The 26044-nt window shown below is 34.9% G+C and overlaps 1 long non-coding RNA gene across 1 annotated transcript; it reads right to left on the bottom strand.

The window, feature by feature from the left end:
* Nucleotides 1-6516: 6516 nt before the first annotated feature.
* On the bottom strand, nucleotides 6517-7722 carry LOC143081680 (uncharacterized). Its single transcript, XR_012980026.1, has 3 exons — nucleotides 7456-7722; nucleotides 7190-7306; nucleotides 6517-6906 (listed from the first exon to the last, which is right to left on the bottom strand). It is a non-coding gene; the product is annotated as an uncharacterized LOC143081680 (long non-coding RNA).
* Between the last annotated feature and the right edge of the window lie 18322 nt (nucleotides 7723-26044).

Raw genomic sequence — 26044 nt, 5'->3', positions numbered from 1 at the left:
TATATTATTATATAAGACAAAAATCACATAGAATGTAGAATAAACTTATTCTGTGTCTCAGCCTCGCCGTATAGATGACTTTACTTTCAGAATAAATTTATTTTATATATTATTATAATCATAAATCACGTAGAATGTAAAATGAATTTATTCTATGATTTTCTCGACTAATAATAGATATTAAGGTGGTATCCAACACCTTTACAAAAATTAATTTGGCTCTTTTAATTTTCATGAAATTTTGACAAAGTATTTACTTTGACCCTTTGACAAAAATATTAAAGTTTCAAAACTTTTGAACCAACCGTTGTATCACAAAAATTATACTGTTTATATAGCAGTTTGACAAACAGTAATTTTGATCATTGAGAAGCTTAATATTGCCTTCACAACGCAACGTAATTAAAATGTTAGCTGATTTTACAGAGTTATCTCCCTGTAGTGTTAGGTACCACCTTAAGGCTCTATATAATAAATTTATTTTATAATTGATCATATACAGAAAAGCACCATGAATTTAGAACAAATTTATTCTATGTTGCATCCTTTACAGAGAGTTGACTGAAAATGGACAGCAAAGCGTTGAACTCAGTATAAATTTATTTTGAAATGTAACATATAAATACTAACATAACAGAATTGTCTTTGTTTTTCAAGTTTTTCTCTTAAATACATGGGTTATGGAATAAATTTATTACGTTCTTGTCCGAATTTGTCCTCTAATTGCACTTGTCAGAAATTAGAGTGAAAAAAGAAGAAAATATTTTTTTCCATTTTTATTCTGCTCTCAGTTTTATATAATTATGTTTTTCTGACAGTTCCCACATAATTATCTTTCTTACTTTGATATTTAACATATTTCTTACTTAATACTTTTTATGACATATAATAGACATTTCAAAAATTATTCATATTTTTTTTTATTGTGAAATAGAATTATTTTATGGTCTGACAATGCAAGACTGCATTAACATAACTCTTGTCAATTTAGATGCAACATGTTTATCAATATAATTATAAGTACGTTAATCTTGAACTCAGGAACGTGTACAGTGTGTCAATGTTTAAAAATTGAAACAAAATCATTGAAGTTCAAAAAAATAAACCTTTGATTTCTAATTGAACATTTCATTTACTTTAGACACAAATATATATAACAAAAATACATAAACTGACTGTTTTATATAACTACAAAATGTAACACATATTATGCGCATACATGTTTTTTTTAAACACGTTTCTTCGGCATGTTTTCTTACCAATCATTTTTTATTTAAATAAATTATCAGAGTGAATACGAAATACTTATCCTTTTCCGATATAAATAAATCAAACTGTGAAGCATTATTTGATGTTTGCATATTACTGTTTAACAATGGAAGTATTATATTGACAGGAACTCCAACGAAAAATTAGCACATTCCCATCCCACTGATTTCTTTAAGAAAATAAAAGGTTCCGACTCAGTTTGTCAAGTACGTAATAACTCCTTTGTGGGGTATCTGTGATGCCGCCTTCGCCTGTTCTCTTAACTGAAGCTGGTCTTATCACGTGATTTGATATCGATTGTCTTTTCTACCTGCCAATGTAAATAAACGCGGAAACTCCCGTGGTTATTTGTGAATCGCCACATGAATAACAACACCTGTTTCCGTTCAACAAATGAAGAACAACGCTGAAAAGATCGAAAAAATCGGTCCATATTTAACAGAATGACATAAGAAAATTAACTGCATTCGGAAAGAGGGCAAGCTTATTTTTAGTTTTGTTGAGTATGTTTTAATCATTGGAACTTGGAAATCGGGAAATATCCGATTATGAAAATTACATGATTCTGAAGCAGAGTGTTTGCAGAAAATAATGTGATGCGCTTGTAGTGTGCCAGATGGTGCCAGATAACTCAAATTTTAAGTTAAAGATTGTAAACTTTTATCGAGTGTTACACAAATATTTATGGTTTTCTCTATCGTAAAATGTTGTTAAATTATTTATCAAATATGTTTTAAAGACTAAAAGAGGTTAATAATTACACGCATGTGATGACCTCTACATAGCAATATCAGGTTACGAGACATGCAGATGAATTGTTACACCTTTTATGATAATTCCAAAGTTGTAAACAACCTTAAACATAACCTAGTCCGAGATTACTCGATCTGACGTCTGACAGATTTATTTTTACGGATGGCTTTTAATATTTCTGGATGCATTTAAAGAACGATCACCATGATGGGCCCTAAGCAGTTTATTTTTTTTTATCATGGAAACCAATTTAGAATTTAAATGTATTTATGTGTTTAAAAGCTTAACAGTTCTGAAACATCTTACACCGTTTGCTAAGCAATTTATGTTTCTGTTTCTCGATAAATTGCATGAAATATTTACCATTGTACTTTCAGTAAACAATAAATCAAAATATTTGGTATTTTTTTCGGATCAAAGCTCTTTATCACCCCCCCCCCTCCCCCCGACCAACTTTTGGATTAAATTTTTGTTGGAAATTCTTTCATTAAACACTTCATTCAAAAATATTTGTCAAAGTTAGCAGTAAAACCTAATAATAATTACTGATAAAAACTTTTCCGTTTACTAAAGTACATGCGAATTTTATGATTTTCAAGCCTAACATGTACATAACAGTTACGCGTGTCTAGCCAACGGCTCTTTCATGAATAAAAATCTTACTATTTTAAAATTGATTGCAACTTAAACTGAAATGTTTATGGCTTGTGAGTATTTTTACTCTTCAGTTTTTTGGGAATTCGTTTCTTTTCTTTTTATTTGTTTTTAAGCAGCAAAACCCGTAAAAACTGACATATTTGTCATTCACATGGTCGGTAAATTCTTTCCTTGACAATTAAGTACACATCCGGTTATTTCGGTATGTTCCGTAATTACGATCATTCACGAGGTTCCAAAAATTTGATCGGAACCCATGCATCCATAAGACATGTCGAGTTAATTAACAGATACTTAACGATTTTGCGGCATCGCACTATAAACGTTTGAAGTCCGCTTGTTGGAGTTCCTGTCAATATAATACTTCGATGGTTCTAGTATTCGTGATCCGTGATCACAGCTTCGAGTGTTTCAATGCTGATATAGTACTTATGTAATTCGTTAAACCATGGAAGTATTATATTGACAGGAACTCCAATGATTAAAACATACTCAACAAAACTAAAAATAAGCTTGCCCTCTTTCCGAATGCAGTTAATTTTCTTATGTCATTCTGTTAAATATGGACCGATTTTTTCGATCTTTTCAGCGTTGTTCTTCATTTGTTGAACGGAAACAGGTGTTGTTATTCATGTGGCGATTCACAAATAACCACGGGAGTTTCCGTGTTTATTTACATTGGCAGGTAGAAAAGACAATCGATATCAAATCACGTGATAAGACCAGCTTCAGTTAAGAGAACAGGCGAAGGCGGCATCACAGATACCCCACAAAGGAGTTATTACGTACTTGACAAACTGAGTCGGAACCTTTTATTTTCTTAAAGAAATCAGTGGGATGGGAATGTGCTAATTTTTCGTTGGAGTTCCTGTCAATATAATACTTCCATGCTAGAACCTACAAATTCCATTAAGGGCATACGATACAGTTACTTATCGCACCGCGGGTAAATTATCACGTTGTGATTGGTGTAACGCCCTCACATGGTGACCCCTAAATGACCGTAGGGGGTAAGTAAATTTCATAGGGGGTTCATGACGCGTTAATGGTGACGTCATCTATTAATTTTTTGTGTTACATTGTTTATTTTTCAAAAAAAAACGCAGCAGAAAAAGTCCAGCGTGCGATAAATTCGTTATACGGTTGACTACTGACCCCCTACGGATCCATAGAGGGTGAATAAAATTCATAGGAGATTCGGCCTCCGGCCTCACCCCCTATTGATTTTACTTACCCTCTATGCATCCGTAGGGTGTCAGTAGCGAACCATATATCTTATGAGGGAAGGTAATGACGTTGCTAACGTAAATTGTTATTTTCGCGTCGTCAAACCATGATCACTTATCGCGAAAAGATTCAGTTTTCGACTGATTTTTATCATTCAAACTTATTCAACTTGAAAACGAGTTCATGAACCCCTCTTTTTAAAAATGCAATTTGGTTTGATTACGCGAGAAGATTATGTGTGCCAATTTTCATGAAAACGTAAATAGTGCATTTTTTTTTTAATTTGATAAAGAAACAGCAAAAAAAATATGTTTTTTTCTACATTCATGAATAGTTGATACACAATATTGACTGCTGTACCCCTATTTTTGACATTTTTTACTCTTTGAGTATGTTTATTTTGTTCATGCATCGTTGACAATGTAATGGAATTTGATACGACTGTCATACAAGTGAGAGGTTTAGCTAGCTATAAAACCAGGTTCAATCCACCATTTTCTACATTAGAGAATGCCTGTACCAAGTCAGGAATATGACAGTTGTTATCCATTCGTTTGATGTGTTTGGACTTTTGATTTTGCCTTTTGATTTTGGATTTTCCTTTTTGAATTTTCCTCGGAGTTCAGTATTTTTGTGTTTTTACTTTTTGATAAATATGAGTTATTTCTGAATAAAAAATGTACAAATTTTTATGATACTTATAAAATACAGAAATTACAAATTATTTAACAAAAAACAATTTGTGTTTATCTTTTAAAACAAAAAAGTTATGTCTTTCTTTCGAAAGGGAAAATACGGCCACAAATCCGAATTTTGAGCAAATATACAAAAATTTCGTCCTCATTTTACTCAAAAAATAGCACATGAAGGTATATTTTTTTATAACATATAAATAAATTATTTGATTTAATCAGGTAAAAAATAGTCTATATGGAAATTGTTATCAAAATGTGAATACGGGATCAACACTGTATCGTATGCCCTTAAAGATAAGATGGTGCACGAAACTGCTTCCTCTTTTTTATTTATCGTTTCGTTTCTTTATAATATACGTTGTATGTTATTAAGATAGCTCTAGGATTTTTACAGAATTTTGTTTGATACTGTAAAAAGTGGAGCTGTGTATGAATCAATGGTTTGTATTAAAACATACAAAAAAGACGAAACCAAATGGACATTCAAGCTGATTCGTCAATATGCGAATAAAAGAAACTGCACACACCATAGAAATATTCAGACTGAGCAACGCGAACCCCACCAAACAAAATATGGGTTATCAGGTGCTTCAGAAGAGTACAAATACTGATACACGTGTGACCACCGTCCTGTCGCTCATTTCAATATAAAACCGGTGATAGTATCCTACGTCTTATTCGGTGTGCCAGATGCAAGGAAAAGAGGGCGAATTGTTGTTAAAGGTTTTTCTGAATTGAAAAAATAGTTCTAACGTTGAAAAATATATTAAATAATAGTATTAAATCTTATCCATCATCAGTATCCGTTTCAATTTTTATAGAAATGATTCCTTCACAATTGTTTCTATTAAAAAATAATCTATTCCTATATGTTACTAAAGTTGTTTCTTTCTCTGTTTCCTATTACACTTACTTTTATAAACAAAAATCTGACACTGTTTCCACATAATTCTCATTTTTATTTTGATATTTAACATATTTTCCATTTAGTATTTTTTTTTTTCTTATAATATATCCTGTTAAAAAAGAATAATTCGTATATCGTGAAAGAGGATTATTCAATGGTCTGAATGCGACAAACTGCATTAACATAGCTCTTGTCGATTTAATGGCAACATTTTTATCAATATGAGTATACTTAATTATGTCATATTTGAACTAAGAAAAAAGTAAAATCACAAAAATACTGAACTTAGAGGAAGAAGCGTGTAGTACGTCAAGGTCTAAACATTGAGAAAAAATAATCTAGTTCAAAGCATTAAATACACGATGAACATTTGAGGACTTTTTTACTTTTAGACACATATATAGTTCTTCAAATATTACAGAATTCTGTATGAAATTGTGCAAAGTGGAGCTGTGTCTGAACTTGTGATTTTTAATTGCAAATTAAAAAGAGTTAAACGATAACAGAGGGACATTCAAATTCATTCTTCGAAAAAGACCTAACAACACCATAAAAGAAAAAAACGACCAAAATACAACAGTAGTAGAGTAGTGGTTTGTTACACCCCTCCCCAATATCATACATTGGCATGACTCATTAACGGCACATGTCTTCATTTGGGGGTGTATAATATTTGAACCCCAACTAAATAGATATGTCATCAATTTATAATGTCAAGTGTTGGGGTGTTATAGCTTTCGTGCTTCTTTGAGGGTGTGGGGTTTATAATGTTTGTGGAATATTTTGCCAATTTTTAAAAGTATCATAATATAGATGACAGATGTTGAGGGGGGGGGTTTCTATCGAAGAGGGTCGGTATAAAAGCTCAATCCAATCTAAAAGACGTAATACAAAAATCTGTGAGCTTGAAAGCAATTCAAACTAGAGAGACTAACAGTTAATACAAGAATTTCTCTATTTGTGTTCAAATATTCAACGTGAAATTTGTGGTAAGAATCAACTCAAATATTTTGAAAAAATATATATGTTTTATTAACCACAACATGACAAAAATATATTTAATCTGCTGATTACAACAAATCTACATAATTGTTTATAAGAGTTCCATAGATATAGCATAATTACAATGTATGTCCACATACTGATAGAATCCTGGGCACACACACAGTCACACAATCAGTTTTTTTTTTACATTGTCCTTAAGTTTGAGAATGTAACTTTTTTCCCGATCACTGCTTTTTCTATTTGGTCTGTTAAGCGGCTGGCCTCCTTTAAATTATCTTCTATCTTCCCCTGTATTTTTTTAATTCCTCCAATAAAGTTTTACCTTCATTTGTCTTCTTAGTTTTACATCGCATTCGTTTTTCAAGTTTAACTATTTTATCGTAGGGGACGGAGCTGGAAAAAAAATATGTGATATTAGAAAAAAACATGTATAAAAAAGGGGTTATTTGAATAATATACATGTATACGCGTATTGATACATATATATGTACCTGTGTGTCTATATTTATAATATGTCTGTTGTGTTATTTTGACGATAATCCCACAGTTTTGGAATTTAATCCATTAAAATATTCTGTACAAAGAGGGGGGAGGGGTTACTCAAATTACATGTCATATAATGAATGATCCATTAACAATTAAAATAGACTTAAAGTGTTAAATATGATACACGTACCTGCATCCTTTTCCGACTGTCTTTCCAGAGAAGTTAAAAAGTGGAAATGTATGGGTGTCGCCCCAATCTGGTGACTGACATTGTGTCTCCATCGAAATCGGGCCCTCGGAAACCATTCTATAACACAAAAATGTATAAACTGTATTATGAAATAACACGTTTTCCTAATAATCTTTAAAGAGAGAATTAAATATCTTTTCATTAAAAAAATGTTCACGTTAATAAAACAAAATTTTGACTAGTAAATAATTAATTTTGAGACTTACACGCTTGGAGCTAAGCTTGCAGTCTGTGTACTAAACGGTAGCCATGGGTCATTTTCACGGTATTCGGGACTCGGTAGAGTTGGAAATTTAAAATGCCTGGTATCTTCAATTTCTTCACCAAGATTGCAAACTGGAGGTGTCATGCTAAAGAGAAGGAATTCATCAGAATTGTAAAATAGCCCTTATTTAGAAAAGAATGTATGCATTTTGCAGAAAGTGAAATGTGTTATTTATATTAACATCGACGAGATTTGGTTTTGGATGAGGGGAAAGTTGTCTCATTTGCAATCATTCCATATCTTATATTTTGTACGAATTAAATGTTTTAGTCATAATCTTTAATAGGGAGGGGAGGGGGGATAAGTACCTTTTTTCGAAAAGATCGCAGCCGTCACTTATTTCTCTTAGGAGTTTTTCAAATTCATCATGATCGCGCTTTTCAAGAAATTCTTCTGCCATTTTCTCGATTTTGGAGAGTGTGTGTGTTGCTATACAAGTAAGAATGTTTTTATATGATTTGAAGAAGAAAGAAATGACTTAATATGATTATTTTTAGAAAAAAGGTAACTTAAACGATGACAATAAAAAAAAAGCAGATGTGTTTTTGTCCGAAATTAAAAATCTTTACAGGTATCAATATTTCCTTTTGTTCTAAATATTGTTGACCGAACTATCCGTGACCCCAACTCTGTATTGGACTTGCATACTATTGTGAAATGTATCGGTATATACACCTGTCCCGAACTGGTCATCTAAAAAAAATTAATGTTGTCTTTATTTCCCAAACGAACAATTAATCAAAATGAATAATTTACTTGACTTTGTTTTAAAAGAGAGAGGCAGATGTCCAAAGAAATTGCGCCATCTTCGTTTTTATATAAAATGTTCACCACCTTATCAATGTAAAAATTTGAGTGGCTAACATTCACAGTAAGAAGAACCAATGATTGTTTCAAATGTATTTTGTAACAAAAAGTAACGCAAAAAACTATGAATAATCATATATTTCGAACTAGGTCTATCAAAATTGAAAAAGATGAAATTCATTTCGTGTACACTATGCATTTGACAAAGCACTGATAACTTTCGAATGTTACGATACCCGTCAGAATCAACTAACACTAGGATTTTGAGATGCGTCTCCACACCCAATGTCCGTGTGTAAACTGATACTTATTTTTTTTATTTCTTCATGTAGTATTAGTTATATTGTTTTTATATCATTTATTTTTATGATTTTTTTTTTCAGTTTCAATATCTGTTCGTATAAGGCTACATTTTTAGTGTGAATCCTATATACCGTTTTGTCAACCGTAACATGTAAGGGGTCATCCATAATTGTCAACCATTTTCCAAAGTGTACAAAACGTACACTTGGGGGGAGGGGGTTAAAAAATCAACATTTTTACCGTACGCTTTTCTTCTTCTTCTTCCGAATACGGGAGTAGACTCCTAGGTAGGAGTGTAAAACTTCCCGGAACTTGTGTGCTATGTACATATGGACTTAATTTAAAAATAATATGACAAGAAAAATCGTTATCAATAACATATATACATTATGTACAGTGGCTTTAAAGTTTAATAAGTTGCTGTGGATCCTTCATATGTTAGAGTAGATATGCCACTTTTGAAGGATTCCAGGGTGTCTGACATACCTATTGCTTCAGGTAGTGAGTTCCAGTCCGAAATAGTGCGAGGATAAAATGAAAATTTATAGAAATCTTTATTTGTTGATATTTGCCTAAATTTATGTTTCCCCCTAGTGCGTCTATCAGATATTGTTAAGTTGTCCTTAGGAACTTCAACTAACCCCCAATTTATTTTATACAGCATAGTTAATCTAGCCTTTTTCCTTCTTAATTCTAAATTTTCCCATTCCAATGATTTTATTAAATTTGAAACTGCTCCAGGTGATCTGTCTTTATAATCATTGAAGACAAACCTGGCTGTCTTACGCTGTACCTGCTCAACCTGAGTGATGTGTTGTTTTTTGTACGGATCCCAGACAGGGGATTTTTTTTTATTTCCAGAATTTATTTCGTTTCCGTAGGGAAGGTCGATGTATAAAATCGAGAATTGGCTTGGGTGTGTTCTCTTCTTATTTTTTCTTTATTATTTTCACTTGATGATATTTATTTTTATCATAATTCTCCTCAATCCGGATTGAACGATTAAAAGATCAAATCATATGAAAACTAAATCTTCAAAAATGAAAACTTGTAAAACATTTTTAACAAAAAAGTTTGCAAGCATTTCTCAGTATACCCCCGATAGTCAATTTCACCTGCTTTATTATAGATCGTTATCGTTTCACTCTGTTTAATAAACAAAACTGATGGAAACACTTAATTCTTCGAATGTTTTGATTTTGACAAGACGCCATTTTGTGAAAAGATTTTAAACTGGTCCTTCGATTAATTTCCTTGTAATGTATTCCAAAACAGTAAACCGGAAGTAAACTTATTTTTCTTAGTATAAGCCTCCTTTAAATAGGAGCACCTCCATATGAAGTTTAACCTTAACCTTAAAAATTATCCGATATATGTACACGTTACAGTATATATACATAAACGATAATAGTGCCATGAATGGCATATTATTTACAGGGACCTTTTAAATAGAAATACAGGTGGGAAATTAAAAACTTCAAATGTTTTAAAACATTACACTTTTATTGATTGCTGTCTTGAGCTCTGATTCCATCAAAAACTGTCAGTCCATACTTTACCAATGCAATATAACCATGCATTTCCTTTTCTGTGATTCTTAGCATTGTTTATGTGCCCTTTTGTTAATCTTTTGCATGCTCTAGGTGCCCTTTTTCATTGGAGTTCACACTGTGTGATAGGGGAAACACTAATCTTTGAACGCTCTATTCTAACAAAACACAAGCATCACAGATAGATGTCATCAAATAAAACAGTCAGATATGTTTTAGTTTATTTTAAAATTTAAATTTCTATATGAAACTAAAATATAATAAACAGGATCTTCTTTTTATTAATGATTGATTCCTCTCTTGAAATCTGAAAATGGTTGATGTACACTTTTTGAGGGAGGGTGGGGGGTCTGAAAAAGTGTACGTTTTGTACACTTTGGAAAATGGTTGGCAATTATGGATGACCCCTAAACACTTTTACAGTTATTTAAAAAAACAACTTTAAGGTCAACAACGGTCAACAACAATGAGTTAAATACAATACCCCATTTTCTCGTCTAATACTCAATAAATTAATTCAAATCAAATGTTAACGGGATTTTTACGACTTGTAAATTTATTTTTGATAGTGTTACAATTTTAAAGTTTAATAGCCAGTTATACGTTTGACTTTTGTAAATTTAATGTATATAGATTGCTTTAAGCACGGTTTCATCTGTGAGGGTTGTTAGACGTTTACACTATCTCTGTGTGTGTGTGTGTGTTTTGAGAGATAAAAGAGAGTAGGAAAGATAATATTATTAGTGTTCAAAAATCTATGTTGAAATTGAAAAAAAATAAAAATGTAAATATGAACTAGTGGTTTGTCTTATCTCCTCTAAATATATATGTGTATATATGAACTTCAATTGCCACCTTTTTGTTGTTATACATCTTACTTGATCGAATATATCATCACTGCAACATGTATCTGGTATAGTAATGATAAATAAGCAGGATTTGAGAAACATTCCCTCTACTATAATCTGAAGCTAGTTGCCCCCCCCCTTTTTATATCATTATTTTTTTTAACTTTTTTGTATCACATTTCTCTTCTCAGATGGAAGGGTGTCCGATTCTAAGAGAATGGTTAAGTAACCAAGAAAACTACGAGTTTCACATGTTATATCACGAGACAATTCAAGATTTTGACTTGAGTTTATTTGATGACACTCCTCCTGACAAAAATCATATAGAACCGACTAATAAAAGGACCATATCCATTCCCGATTCATCTGACGTTTACACACCACCTCCAGCTAAAAAAGCAAGTTTCCCCTCCGACCAGTATGGTGCCGGTGACGACAACCCTACAACACACACATTTCACAAGAAAAGAGAACGCACCTATGCCAACAATGGGGCTACAGACATTACTTATGAAGTTAAATTTTCTAATCAGTTGCAGAATAAAAAACTGACGGACATAGTCGACGATTTACACAACGTATTCGACGATGTTCTCGGTCAAGTCCGTGTAGGATCTCAAGACAACAGTCTTGCACAACTTATCATCGAACATAATGGTTTAACGGACCCAATCGTCGTCCCTTTACAAGAACTTAATACAATGGATGCCTCCACGGTGATGGATGAAATAAGCAAAGTCTTGCAAAGCAACGAAGAGCTACCTGTAAACGATAGTTTTTCTGTTACGGTAGGGCGAATAGATATTCCGTCCGGTGGTGGTCGAGTTTATATTACAAAATTGACGGGTGACGATAACAGTTTAAAACGTAAACGTTCTATTGTCAGTAGGCCTAGTGACACAATGTGCATGCCTATGGCAATATCGCTTTGCTTCCTGAAAACCTGTCGCGTTGTATCCCCTAGTGAATGGCGAACACTGACGTCAGACGACACAGAGTGTATGGTAGATAAAGTTCTGAAACACAGAACCACCCCGAAATGGTTCTACAATCATGTACTTGATAAGGGGAGAAAGGAATGTATTAATTTTGCGAAACGTCTCTGTGTATTAGCCGATGTCAGTACGGAGAAACAATGTAGCATTAATGACATAGAACGCTTTGAAAAGGTGGTGGACTTGCAAATTTTAGTCATTTCATCAAAACTAGGTAACAAATTCATTCGGGTTGGTGAAGGAGAAACGGACAGAAAAAAGGTGTTTCTCTACCTTATTGAAGAGAACGATTGTGGACACTTTGCAGCCATATTGAGTATATCGGGCTTCTTTTCTTGTAGCTACTTCTGTACAGACTGTCTTAAACCGTACAGTGTCAAAGATCAACATTCTTGCCAAACGCATTGTACCGTATGCTGCAGTTTGGATTGTGTTCTGACAGGGAACAGTTTGTCTTGTCGGGCTTGCAATAGAACGTGTAGATCCATCGCTTGTTTTCAAAGGCACATAGAGGGAAAAGATAACAAAGAAAGGAGTTTCTTACACGGAATGTGGTAAAAAATACGAGTGTAAAACTTGTAGAAAAGTGCTAGTCCGAGAGGAACGCCCACCCGAACTTCACCAATGCGGAGAATGGAAATGTGTCTGTTGCCATGATTATAAACCCGAAGAACATTTATGCTACCAGAGGGCAATCAATACCGAGAGAACCGACAGACAAATGATATTCTTCGATTGTGAAACGACACAAGACACACTCATACAATGTGAAAACGGGAATCTACTATCCACTTCGAGATGCCAAAATTGTAAAGACAAAGAGGAAGCGTGCAATCAGTGTACACTTTGTCAAAACTGCGGCAAATCTTTGTGTGGTTCAAAAGAACATAAAGTGAATTTCATCTGTATGCAAACAGCATGTGACCACTGTAAAGACAAACATATATCTAATGAACCAAAATGTAACTTTTGCGGTGTTCGCTGCTCGATGTGTGATAAAAAGGACAAGAAAGAATTTAAAAAAGAACCATGTTTCAAAACATGTGGTTTTAGGGAAAAAATATTTCGCGGTGAACACGCCACTGATGCATTCTGTAGAAGAATTTTTACGGAGCAGTACACAAACGCAGTCGTGTTGTCTCACAATGGATCTGGTTACGATAATTATTTTCTGATTGACTGGTTGATAAAGAATTCTATTCGCCCAGACGTTATCTTCAATGGATCCAAAATCATGTACATGGCGATAAATCGGGGTTTAAACATCCGAGTTTTGGATTCGTTGAACTTTTTACCCATGAAGTTATCGAAAATTCCGAAAGCGTTTGGACTAAAGGAATTGAAAAAAGGCTACTTTCCTCATTTTTTCAATACAATGGAAAACCAAAATTACATTGGCCCATACCCGGACAGTACATATTACGGTTGCGACTACATGAGTAAAGATGACAGGAGTGATTTTTTGTCGTGGTACAAAACGAAAACAAACGAAGTATTTGACATTGCAAAAGAAATGAAAGAATACTGTTGCAGTGACACGACGATCTTGAGGGAGGGAGTGTTAAGATTTCGTGATTTGATGTTGGAGGTGACAGGAACGGGGAAAACGAAAAACACACACGGACAAGGGGTTGATGTTTTAGATTATGTGACCATTGCAAGTGTGTGCATGGGTGTTTACAAGACTAATTTTTTAAAAGAACAATATGACGTGGAAGTATTGAGGCAAGACACTGACGATATCGACCAGACACCCATGACATTTACAGAGAAAGGATTCGACGTTTTAGATCATGACACTTGGAAGTCTTCCGAAACATTTCTCTCCGAAAATCCACAGAGTAAATTTGGTCAGCGAAAATTCGTCAAAAGTCCGCTGGCCCACGTACCATCAGAGGGATACACCAAAAGATACAATCATAGCAAAAGCTCGAGAGTATGGCTGGAATGGATGATGAAAGAAGAAAAGATGTCTATTCAACATGCCTTGAATCGAGGGGAGTTTAAAATTCCTGGAACAAAGTTTCATGTCGATGGGTACTGTCAAGAAACCAAGGAAGTCTTTGAATTTTTAGGGGTAAGTTTTTCCTTTGTTACGGAGGGGGAGGGGGAGGCCGCCCGCCCGCCCGCCCGCCCGCCACCGCCGCCGTGAGAGCACAGATTGTTGATACGCGTTTTAACGGATAACTTAGATACGCGTATTGAGGGAAACGTTACCATGGGGGCGTCACTTAATAACGCGTTTTTTCTTACCAAAAGGTGAACTGTCATTTACTGTTTAATCTTCTGTTTCAGTGTCTTTGGCATGGCTGTAAAAAATGTTTTCCGTGTGAAAGAAGCGGAACGAAAACATCATTAACGAAACAATCGATGGAAGAACTGTATGTGGTTACCAAAAAAAGGGAGAAGACCATACGAGAACTTGGCTATAGATATCGCAGGATATGGGAGCACGATTTCGCTAGTCAATTGAAATCAAACGAGGGACTGAAACTATTTGCGGGTAATCTGGATATCGAAGAACGTCTTGATCCTCGTCTTGCCTTTTTTGTAAGTATGCCATCCTTATTTAAAAAAATATAAATGAAAAAAAAATCATTTATCTTGATTGCTCTATTGTTTGTCTTTTTGTCACCATTTTTTTTTCTTTCTTCATTTTAATTATTATTATCTTTTTTTTCATTTACAGGGCGGGCGAACAGACACGACAAAACTGTACCACAAAGTTGAAAATGAAGACAAAATTAAATACGTAGATTTCACATCTTTATACCCATGGACAAACAAATACTGTCGCTATCCATTGCATCACCCAGAGATCATTACTAAAGATTTTGAAGAGTTGGGTTCATATTTTGGATTATGCAAGGTGAAAATTTTATCACCCAGACACCTTTATCACGCCGTTTTACCGTACCGATGTCACGGAAAGCTCACTTTCCCGCTATGTAGAACTTGCGCTGATACAAAACATCAAGGTAAATGCACACATAACGAACAGGAACGCAGTATTACAGGAACGTATGCTACACCTGAAGTAATGGTAGCGAAAGAAAAAGGGTACCGTGTGATAAAACTGTACGAAGTGTGGCATTTCCTGAATGATACACAGTACGATGAAAACACTAATTCCGGAGGATTGTTCACAGACTACGTCCAATTGTTTCTGAAAATAAAACAGGAAGCCAGTGGATTTCCACCACACTGTCAGACAGAGGAAGACAAACGAGAATACATTCGATTGTATAAAGAAAAAGAAGGCATAGACTTAGATTACGACAGCATCAAGGTAAATCCAGGTTTACGTAGTCTTGCCAAACTGTGTCTCAACAGTTTCTGGGGAAAATTTGGACAACGCCTGTTCATGAAAAACACCAATTTTTTCACGAATCAGAAGCTGACAAATTCTTTCAGATCATATCAGACCCTACTAAAGTAGTCGAAAATTTCCACATTGTTTCAAACGACACAATACAACTAGAATGGACACAAAACTCTAAGTTCCCTCCTGTGGATGCAAAGACCAACATCTTCATCGCTATTTTCACAACGATGTGGGCTAGATTAAAACTGTATGAAGTTTTAGACATGTTGGATGATAGGGTGCTTTACACAGACACTGATAGCTGTATCTACGTAAGCCAGAAGGGAAAACCTGAACCGTCGTTAGGAAATTATTTGGGGGAACTCACTTCCGAAATACCGGCAGACGAGGGGCATATAGTAGAATTTGTGTCCGGTGGACCGAAAAATTATGCGTATCGGACACTCAAGACTGAAACGTGTAAAGTCAAAAGTTTTACACTTAATTTTACAAATTCTAACATTGTTAACTTTAATGCTGTCAAGGAGATGATCACATTGGACAGGGACATGTGCAAAACGTTAACTAATCCAACTAAAATAAGTCGACTACCTCACCAGAGAAAAATATTCAGCAGAAAAGAAAAGAAGAAGTATAAATTCGCGTATGACAAACGTGTTATTCTTGACAATTACGATACCGTCCCTTATGGGTATATATAAAAAGAAAGAAAAAGACTATTACACGATGATTTTATTGAATAAAAAATATCGTATATGTTGTAAAAATAAAGTTAGTATTTTATCCAACGAATCTGTTCTTTTTTATGTGATATGCCAGGAATGACGTCTCTCCTTCCCTTCCCCTGTACGAATAAGCCTCCCGTCTGTGTTAAAGGTTTTTTCCTCCGTTCTGCAAATAATCTCTTTGGTACATTCAGTTTCCTCAAAATGGCTTGAAAATCCGTACTTCCAATTGGCTTTTTTCTATGGAGTGTTGACACGACGTGGTGAATAAGATCTACAATGTGCGAGCCAGTCATTGTTTTCCCGTTTACTAATAATTCGCCTTGTTCATTATGATTCAACAGGTTGTTGTCTTGAGCTAAAACGAATCTGTAAAGATCGTTCGCGCGTTTCTTTACTTTTTGGGGTAAAGAACGATCTATCATTGGCAGAAAGTTAGCTATGGGTTTTTTGTCGTGGTCTGTTTGATGGTGAGTTTCTGGTTGATTCATGAGACGTTCTTATCTTTCCCTAGACACGAGTATGAGCTCTTGTGCCATTACTGTTCGTTTAGAAGTGACAAAACCGGTTTAATCAAAAGACAAGTCAGAGTAGGATGTCTCACTAAAATATTCCTTTTCCGTGTGTATGTGATCGATCGGGATGACAAGGAACGAATGTGAAGGATGTAAGATCTAAGCTTTCTTATATGAGAGGGGTTCACCGGTAAGCTTCCTCTGTATATATTTAATGCTATTTCCGATATGATATCGATTTGATCATTCGAAGCTGCCTGAATTAACACTTTCTGTTGTCTAGGGTTAGCATCATATACGAATTTCAGAAATGTACTGTATGTGGTGATCCTTGACGGCATCTTTCTTGTGAACTGGTGGTGTAGGTGTGCTTGTCTCCGGTTTTATTTCTTTGGGGCATATACAATGGTGACGTCATCAGTTGGAAATATCGAAGTACGCAAGCGGTACTTTTTATCCGTATAAGGGGATAAGTCGCATACCAGATATCCCCCAACTGAAACATAACTGATGGCTTTATCATAGGCCTCTTTGAAATATTTCGTCTCACCGGGGAATGCCTGACTTGCAAAGGCGAGAAGTTGTTTTTTATCTCTGTTATTGGCCATAAGTACAAAAATATGGGTATTCAAACTTATCGATCTGAAATGTGTTCCTTTTTCAAACAGGTTTTGGGTTATGAAAATTACCGAACAGTTCCTGTGATGTGATAGCGCGGTTGACAGGTGTAAAGCCTCGTCATTCTTACTGATCAATCTCATCATGTCATCCAGTACAAGGACTGTGTGCTTGTCCGGGTTGGTCCATTCTATAATGTCACTTCTTGTGGGGAAGCCCTCGTACAGTAACAAATTGGGTATAGTTTGTTGAACTTGGTCAAAAATGGGTTGAAACTCCGTATAACAGTAAACTATTTGAACCGGTGGGGTATTAAACATGACAGATGCTTGCCTTAGTAATTTCATTACAAATGTAGTCTCCACTTTGAGTCGCTCCCGATATCATGAAAGTGCAAGGACTTTGAAAAGGTAAAATATCGTGAAAAGTTGTCATCTTGACGTCCGGATAAGGTATGAGAGCATTTGACACAGGACAGATAATTTAACACGATGGACGCATGATATATTTTATTGACACAAACTATAATAAGTGTTGACAAAATTAAATACAAAATGGTTGTTAGCATAAACGTTTGAATCGAAAATATTGACAATACTATTTAATGAATATTTAAAACATAGATTCAACATGAGAAAAGTTAACACAAACAATCCACAATGAGAAGACGACTTTGGTTGCACTTGTACATTAAAACACTCGTATTGTTTCACGTAACAGTTCAGAAAATGTGTTAATTCTTCTCCATAGAATTCCGGTGGTTTTCCAAAACTGTCGAAAAACACCCCATGTGATTTACTTTCTAACACAATTGCCATCCAATGTTCCCCTGGCAGATCACTCGTATGGTTGTTGACAATGTAGGCACTGGGGTAATGTATTTTTCCTGTTGGTAAATTGTTCCTTGCAAATACTCCTTTCACCTGCATTTGTATACACGAATTGGATCGGATGGCACATTCTAGTTCGTTCCCATTCATGACTGTATATAGCGAACGTTTCGGGAATGGTCTATCTCTAGAAACGAATCGAATACTCCAAACGCTATGCACGTGACAGCAGAGGGTAGTCCCGTCTTGAATTTTATTTCAGCTTTTACGTTCCCATGCTTCACCAAGTTTATATAGTCATCTCCAAGTCCTTTCGGGTCCAATGGAAAAGCATACAAGGTGTACCCTTTTCCATAGTCTTCTCTAGTAATGGTGAGTCCTGCGTCTCTATTCATTTTTTCACAGACCTCAAATAGATTAGCGTATGCCGTTGCATACTGTCTATTATCCCCAAAGTCAAGTTTTAACGGTTTCGCTGGAACGCTCTCTCCGTTTACGTACAGTCCTACATCAGTTGCATTGTAATGGTTGAAACAGAAAGGGTTAGTATCGTACGTTCCATTTCCGCTTTCTTGTGAGATCAGCCCTAAGACCAGAGTACTTGGGCGGATGTTGAACATATTGTCCCAAATAAACTCCCTTGAGTCTTTATTGATAGTGTTTCGTTTCACTTCTGTCCTTTGAAAATAGTAACGGACTGGTTTGGTTTCTATCTGTTTCATATGGTTAACAATAATGCCAGGATCGACTTTAATTTTGCATGCCTTATAAACACATTCTAACAACTGTAACTTGTAGGCGGGGGCATCTTCACCCGAAATGACAAAAAACTGGTCGCTACTACGGTAAAGTTTTATATACAAATCGACGCCTTGTATTAAATGGCGATCCAGTGAAAATATGTCTTCAAACAGCGGTCCCTCCATTTCAAATTCTCTACTGTTCTTGATAAAATCTCGACGAAGAATCAATCCAGTGTTAGCTCCGTTTTTTCCATCCGTATTCGCTAAATCACCGGAATCTTTCATGAACAATTGTGACTGAAGTTGTGATTTCTGTTCATCGGTCCCACTGGTAAGAATAGTGTTAATATAGGCTTTCTATGGGTAGTTTGACGTATTTAAAGACACTAGTTTATTGTTCATATACACATCCATTTGTGTCCACATAGCTTGAAGAGGCAAATTTACAATACTCGACGTATCGGTATCGTCAAGTGCCGTTCCATCGGCCTTGACAAGTTTTGCACGAACATATAATCTACTCCGTCTTAAATCCATGTATTCGGGACCTTGTCCAGAAACGAAAAAATCTACTGTAGATACATCTGGCGAAGTAAAGTTTGACATTGGCCTAGTTTCCGAAAAAAATATCCGATCAATAGCTACTTGATTTTTTGGTTCTTCAAACAAATCCAACTCCATCGGAATGCTAATGTCTTTATTTTCGTCGTTTAAATACGCCATTTCTTTGCTGCTCCTCTATTAAAAATGGAAGGTTCAGTTTCGAAATCTATTTTCCGAGGTTTATTCCTTGTAGTGTGTTTTTTCTTGCTCGGTGCACTGTTTTTAGCTTTCTGTTTTTTACCTGTTGCCTCTTTGAGGTTTCCAACTTTACTGTTTTTTGGTTTTGATTTCCTGCCTTTTATACCGTCAGATTTAGCCTTTTTCCCTGTAGGACGTGAGGGTCTTTGTCGTTCTTCTGTTGTTTCAGTTCTGAAGCAGCACGTTCTTCGATTGCCACTGTTGGGGCTATTTGCTCCACCTTGGTTTCAATTTTAGGTAAGTTTTTCTTCAGAATGACAAATCGATGTCTGCTGTAACGTCTAGGAAAACCCTTTCCTAATTGATTATTGTGTTGTTTTTTTTTTTAATATTTGGCTTGATTTATGGCCTCTTGCCATACCAATGCATCACTGATGTAAGGAGATTTAGACATCTCTACAGAAAGGAATACTTCTTTAAGTGAAGTGTTACACAGGCGTCCAAATTGACAACTGAACACGGTTGTCCCTTGTCGTCTTTTAAATAGATATGAACTTGGTTGAATTGTCCCTAACGTACAGGAACATAATAAGGAGTGTTAAAGATGATATGTGACCTGTAGTGTTTTTTCTTGTTAATGACATGTGCCTCCGTTGCGTCTTTACTGATGTAAATTTTTCGAAGGATTGGTTTCTCAGTAGATCCGACAAAACTCTCTTCACAAATGTTTGAATAGACGTAAACATCGTCTATATATTTTGACGAGCTTTTATAAGTGAGATCGATTTCTGTCAATGCCACTACCCAGTATGCTTCAAGATTTATTTGCCTATCCAATTGTACAGTGAAGTCGTGAGCCATGTTCTTTTCAAACAAATCGGAACCATCGGACGACTTGAGAACCATACGTATACTCATCTTGAACGAAAATGACGTTGTGTTAAATGAAGTCGTGTTATTTATTTACTTCTGGATGTCCAAAGCGGGAACCCATGAGTCGAACTTTTTAGGGTAGCCAAGCCAACGAACCAATACCTGTTTAACGCCATTCTTTTGTCGTCTTTTAACAACCTTTTCTATTTTCCATATGGTATCGCCATCCTTCCGTACTTTCTAAACTTCACTATCTTGGAAGGTCCCTTCTATTTCGTCATTTTGAAGGTCAACGACCTTATACAGACTAAGATTTTGTCGAAAATACCGACGAGAAATCTTGAATATCTCCTCTGTCCATTTCTGTAGATAGCCACGTTGAAATGGATGACTTTTGAATGTAAGTCGGACAAGATCATTTATTTTATACCTAAAGCTTTTTTTCCTTCTTTTGATCTCTGTTTTTTTAATAACTTTCTTTTCCCTTTTCTTAGGATTTCGGGCAAGATACGCACTTAAACGAACTTCATCTGTATTGCGTTTAGTCACATCAACCGGTGAGAAACCACCAAGTGTACGATGCGGCCTTGCGTTATACCCCTTGACCATATCTTGAAGAACATTTACGTATTTATACGTTTGGTTGTGTCTGAAATACCTGAATAAAATCGACTTAACAGTTCGAATGCTTCTCTCGACAATTGCACATTTCGTATCGTTAAGAGAATAATACGTGTTTACCCCCTGACTCGAAAGATACTTCCGTACGTATTGGTTTTTAAATTCTTTTCCTAAGTCTGATCGAATGGAGGTAGGCTTCCTTTTTCCACTCATAATTGTTTTCAAGGCATTTAGTACACTGGTGTGGGTTTTATCCACAATTGGTTGTATCCATAGAAACTTTGAAAAACAATCAATAACAAATAATAAGAATTTGTTTCCCGAGTTGAAGGTTTGGAATTTATCTAGTTGGGCCAAGTCCATTTCCCAGAGACTATCTATTGTATCCACAACATATCGACTTTTTTTAAATTTGTGTACATTATTTCGTGATAGACTGTAGGTGTCCTGGTCTTGTAGCCATTGCTTTATTTTGTGCCTTCCTATTTTAATTTTTCCTTCTTGTTTCACTATGTTATATAATTTGTCAGAACCCGTAAAGGCAGCAGCATGTTTAGGGTCATGCCATATTTTTTGCAAATAGTCCTCGTAGTTTAACGAACTCATATCGAATAATACACTTTATGTGAACCTGTTATTTATAACGATTTTGTTTTTTTCGTAATTTCCGGTTGCAGATTTCCGTTTTTTTTTTGTGACTGCATTTGTCTTTGTATACCGAATGAAACAAAGCTTTCGTAACAGTTTCAATAAATACAAAACATTTGATCTTTTTTTCCAAAATTTATTTATTATAATATAAAAAAATACATAAATAATCATAATCAAACAAATTTATCATGTCTTTTGTCTTAGTTCTTCACCAGCTCTTTTCATAGCACTGTTTATATTTGGTTCCAATCTCTGCCAATATTTCCATTGTTTAGGGTTGAACTGTATACCGCACTTTTTAAAATGTTTAACATCCACCCAGACTTGTTTTCTGATTGAACATACAGTGACTTTATAGTTTCCCGGGAGATCAAACTGTTCAAAATATCTACATGTCCTATTGTTTATCATCATCATATTTCTGTTCGTATGATCTATCGAAATCCTTTTACAGTCTGTCTGGTTATTGGATACTCTCCGGGACATTTCACTGGTTACAGCTAAACTTGATGACATCAGAGCAACAAGTACAACGACACCAGTCCATTTAATCACGTCTAAATGCATTGCATATTTTTCATACATGGAGGAAATGTTGGACGCCAAACTTAACTGAGAAGGCATTTTACGCCCCATATTAAGCATTAAAGGTTCGTTTCGTTCTACAGACTCGAACGATATTTCTCTTGAATTCATGTTGTGTTCTGAACCAACAGGAGACGCAATGGATCACTCAGACAGGTTTAACGCTTTTATACCTCGTCCTTCATAAAGGTTCGGCAAATGGGTTACAGTTTGAACACATGAGCATCCCTTCTTGGTTTTGATGGTCTTCTGATAAAATACAAGGGGTCGTAGTTTCTATTTCAGGAACAGTCTCTCTGACGTCAGGAAATGTCCCTTTCAACGCTTCCCACTTGTCATATGTGAGAGAAATGCCCTTCTTTGTTGAAACTATCTGATTGGTTTCAGGTATCTTCCAGCGTTGTCTGACATCAACTGTTGGGTACGTTTTGTTAACAGAAACGTACACACCTCTACCAAGATGAAAAGTCATTTCAGGAACCCCTGTAACGTCATCAATCATCTGACTTATAGCCTCTTCGATTTCGTTAACATACATTTCTAATAGCTGCCATTGGTTCAAATCCAGTGCGATTCCCTTTTTTATAGGAACATACACGTCTGCTGAATTCTTTTCGTATTTACGGATGTGAATCAACACCTTGTCACGCCATTCATTGACGACGACAAATATATCTCCTCCTATAGGTAACATGGCTCTATCTTTTGATACTTCTGATTTAACCTTTGACTCTTTCAAAAGATGTACTAAACTTGACTTGCCTTCATCAGTCAGTGCTGTACAAAAACATTCAAATGCCCTTGGGCCCCTTCTCTGAAGTGTTGTAATGAGTTGTCTAGTTTTCGAATAAGAGTTTGAATTCTGTAAAATTTCTTCCCTCATCTCATCTGTCAGGATCCCATTCTGATACAAATGATCAACAACAAGATCTGTTGGTGTTTCTTTTACAAATTGCACGTAATTTCTCTTTAAGGACTGTCTGTGCTCTTCCTGCATGTTGACGATTGGATTGTATTTCTTATTATGATACCCTGAACAATTCCAGACGTGTATTTATAATGATCTGAGAGAACAGGTGCTAGAGGGCTGAAAATCTACGGATTGGGGGTTATAATATCTGAAGGTCGTAAGTTTTTATACACCCTTTGTCTGTGGTCTTGTGATAAAATTGGGGTACATATCTTCTCCATTGTAAAAATACGTCGCCTGAATCGATCGGCATCAATGGCGTATGTCATCCAATGCCCCTTTCGTGCCTCATGGTTTGCAAACGACCAAACTATCATGGGGTGGATTTCTTTAATTTTTTCATCCGATAGAAAGCGAACCTACAAAGAATTAGATTTAAACAATAATAAATTTGGGGGGCGACAAAAAATAGTTTTTTTCACAATAATAAATTGGGGGCGAAATAAAAACAATATTCAACATATGATATTTTATAATCCACGGCTAAAGAAATAAAATAAAAACAAAGAACAATAAAAACACGGGGGGGGGGGGGAAATATTTTTCAAAATGTTTATTATAATTAAATTGGGGGCGAAAAAATATTTTACAATTCACAGTTTAGAAAAGAAAAAATAATAAAGACAAAACAATGTAAAAAAATATTGAAGGGGAAAACTTTTTTTTTCATTGATATTTTACTCACCCTCTTAATTTCTTTTGAAAGAACGTTTGACATTTTACATCAATTGCATAGATAAAAAAAATAACACGAAAGACTGATTTCTATATATAGTAATCATTTTTATGATTACATCTATTGATAGAAGAAGAAAACACAGGTAAATGTATTTTGAACCAACGGACTTTGATGACATGAAAATTATAACCCCCAACAGGTGTTTATAACGTGGTAATTATATTCCTTAAATCTATAAACCCCATCATATTATACACCCCCAAATAAAGACATCTGCCGTTAATGAGTCATGCCCATGTATGATATTGGGGAGGGGTGTAACAAACCACTACTCTACTAACAGTAAACTATTTAAATTATAGAAAACTAAGACTGAGAAACACGAACACCACAACAACAAAACCGGAGCCACTGATCTATCGCTCATGTCGGTACAACCCTGGCGACTAATTCGGTAAGTCACATTTCAGGAAAAGTGGACGGAATTGTGGCTACGACGATTGGAATAGTCCGTCGTCATCTGTGAAACATATATTCTATAATGGTCAACCCACTCGTGATCGCCTCCGTAATTTTTCAAAAGGCTACTTTCATCTTCACAACTTGGTTTGATAGCTTTTGTTGTAAGCAGCAATCCTAAATCAAAGAAATCATGATAGGCAATGCAAGCTCTGGAATATCTCGTTAACTAGGAGATATATACGCTGCTGTAAAGTTCACAATTGAGAATATGATACCTTCTCTTTTGCCGACATTGTTTATTCTCAACCGATCCTAGTTGTCAATTTGTAGATGTAAGTCAAGAATGTGAAGCAGACTTCACTGTATAGCAAAAACTCGTTTAGGGATTACATAGGATGTATTGATTGTCTATATTTACATAACATTGTTATGGTTAAAATCTCAATTTCTGAGATTAATATTCCAGATAAAATTATAGAATTTCTAACAATTCGGATTAAGACACTTTTTCACATTTATATTTGTCCAGGATAAGTTTTTTCCTTCCTTTCGTATCCACAAAGATTAAAAATTACATAGTGGAAAAAATTCGAAAAGAAAACTCAAATGTACCACAATAAAACCTTTTGTTTCCCCATATTAACCAAAGTGAGAATGACATACTAACAGTTTGTGTACCAGTTTTCTCCATAATGTATGGAATGTTCTTATATTCGAGTGTAAGGAGGTGGCACTTCACTGTCAACAGACAAAGTATTTTGCCCTTCATTACTGTAATAGGTAGCCTTCGGATACTTCTGAATTAAGAATAAAGCATGGGAGAATTCCGTCATCTTCGCAAATACGAACCGCTAACGTTTTTACTGCAATTTGCTAATTTTGATGCAGATATATATACAGACTTTATGTGGAAATTTTATTTTATGGTAATATTTGTGTCTTCAAATGCGGAATGATTTTTGTCTTTTTCTTACTTTTTTATAATGTCTATGTGATATGAGAATAAAATCAGATTATTAATTGAAACTATACCAAAGGTCTACATGTGGTACCGATGAAAAAACAAATGTTTCCGCAAAAAGTATTATTAGATTCAGGTTGAACAAATTGAAAGTACCATTTAATATATCTTTTCAACTTATACAATGCAGGTGAGTCTCTAGTTTCTGTTTATTTCTAAAAGAGCTATCTCTCATAACTTATTTCTGGATTCTATCTCTTGACATAATATAACATTTTCCGTATTTATTTTGTTACAAACTTTAAGATTTTCCACATTCCGTAGCTTAGAATATACACGGTGAAAAAGGTTTTCTTTTTTGTTTCGTTTTTTTTTTTTAATTACCACTATCACAATAAAAAAAATATTTTGACAATTGAAATTATTTTATTTATTTTTATCAAATGGTTCAAAGTTTTTAAGATATTTTTTTCGTCTAGTTGTCTTTACATGTAGTATATACAGAAATAGTTTCACCACTACAAATTCTTTTCTGTCAGGTTCACGTTTTTATCGTAGATGGGCATTATGTTTTCTGGTCTGTGCGTCCGTTCGTCCGTCTGTTTGTCCGTTCGTTCGTCTGTCCCGCTTCAGGTTAAAGTTTTCGGTCAAGGTGGTTTTTGATGAAGTTAAAGTCCAATTAATTTGACACTTAGTAAACATGTTCCCTATGATATGATCTTTTTAAT

Source organism: Mytilus galloprovincialis, chromosome 7 (genome assembly GCF_965363235.1).
Source record: "Mytilus galloprovincialis chromosome 7, xbMytGall1.hap1.1, whole genome shotgun sequence".
Classification (NCBI taxonomy): Eukaryota; Metazoa; Mollusca; class Bivalvia; order Mytilida; family Mytilidae; genus Mytilus; species Mytilus galloprovincialis.
Note: the sequence above shows the minus strand (reverse complement) of the source record. Positions and strands in the feature narration are given on the sequence as shown.